The sequence below is a fragment of the Mandrillus leucophaeus genome, unplaced genomic scaffold, assembly GCF_000951045.1.
Source record: "Mandrillus leucophaeus isolate KB7577 unplaced genomic scaffold, Mleu.le_1.0 Scaffold1, whole genome shotgun sequence".
NCBI classification, from domain to species: Eukaryota; Metazoa; Chordata; class Mammalia; order Primates; family Cercopithecidae; genus Mandrillus; species Mandrillus leucophaeus.
Window position 1 is genome coordinate 17,073,349 of NW_012098097.1, and position 1,349 is coordinate 17,074,697.

Here is a 1,349-nt window from a genome sequence, read left to right on the forward strand (position 1 = left end):
TTCTTTGGGTTACTTTTTAGGGAATCCTGCTGATTATTCTCCACACATACAGTACGTACACACACACATACACACACACACACAGTCAGGGGAAACCCCACCCCCAGTATTTAACGTGGGTTCTTTTCTATTTCCGGCACTGCGGGGACAGAGGGCCCAGCGTGGCAGAGGCAGGGGCAGGGCGGGGGCAGAGGGCGCAGCGTGGCAGACGCGGGGCACTGCCGCAGACCCTCTGTTGAGCAGCGGCCACACGCAGCCCCGTGTGTGTTTGGTGAGGACAGTCCCTGGGTGTGGCTGGCAGTGCCCTCTGCGGGCAGGAAGGAAAGGATGTCTGTACAGGATAGAGTGGGGGCCCATCCTGAGAGGGCCTCACCACAGACACTTTGTTCTGTCCAAAATAAAGACGCCTGAGATGTGGTGGCCCCGCGTCTTCCCGGTGCGGAGCTGTGGTGGCGTCTGAAGCGACTGCTTTGCACTTGGCGTTGTGATGTGTGGGGAGAGCTTGTAGAGCCGGCAGTTCTTTTTTTTAATGTTTCTGCTTATTTTTTTTCAGACTTCTTTAATTTTTAGACCTCTTTATTGAGTTTAATTTACTTACCATAAAATGCACTCACTGAAGTGCACAATGAAGTGGTTTTGTGTATTTACAGAGTTGTACAACTATCGCCATAATTTAATTCCTGAACATTTTCATTGCCTCCGAAGGAAACCCTGTGTTTAAGAACTCACTGCACTCTCCCCAGCACCCTCGCCCCGGCAGCCACATCTCCAGTGTCTCTGGGAATTTGTCTTTTATAGACATTTCATAGAAGTGGAACCTACAATGTGTGATCTTTGGTGTGTGAATTCTACCACTGAGTTCCTCTGTGTGGTAGCCTGTGGAGTGCCTCCTTCCTTCCTGTGGCAGAGCCTCGTCCTGCTGTGTGAATGCACCACACACCACGTTTTATCCATCCGGTTCATCAGCCGATGGACCTCTGGGCTGTTTCTGCCTTTCACTGTTAGGATAATGCTGCCATGAACATTGTGTACATGTTTTTGAGTGGATGTTGAATATAGACCTAGAAGTAGAAATGCTGGGTCATACGGTGACTCCATGTTTAACTTTCTGAGAAACTGCCACACTTTTTCCAAAATGATTGCCCCATTTCACACTCCTGCCTCCAGTGTATGAGGGTCTGTTTGTCTGATCCTCACCAACACTTGTTTTTATCTTTTTTTTTTTGGACCAGGTGCCCAGGCTGGAGTGTGGTGATGCAATCTCTGCTCACTGTAATCTCCGCCTCCCAGGACCAGGCGATCCTCCCACCTCAGCCTCCTGAGTAGCTGGGACCACCGGTGCGCACCAC

The 1,349-nt window shown here is 50.4% G+C and overlaps 1 protein-coding gene across 1 annotated transcript in view; it reads left to right on the plus strand.

The window, feature by feature from the left end:
* TBCD (tubulin folding cofactor D) overlaps nucleotides 1–1,349 on the plus strand; it is a 217,007-nt gene that overhangs the window by 68,155 nt on the left and 147,503 nt on the right. The gene's annotated exons all lie outside the window — the stretch shown is intronic.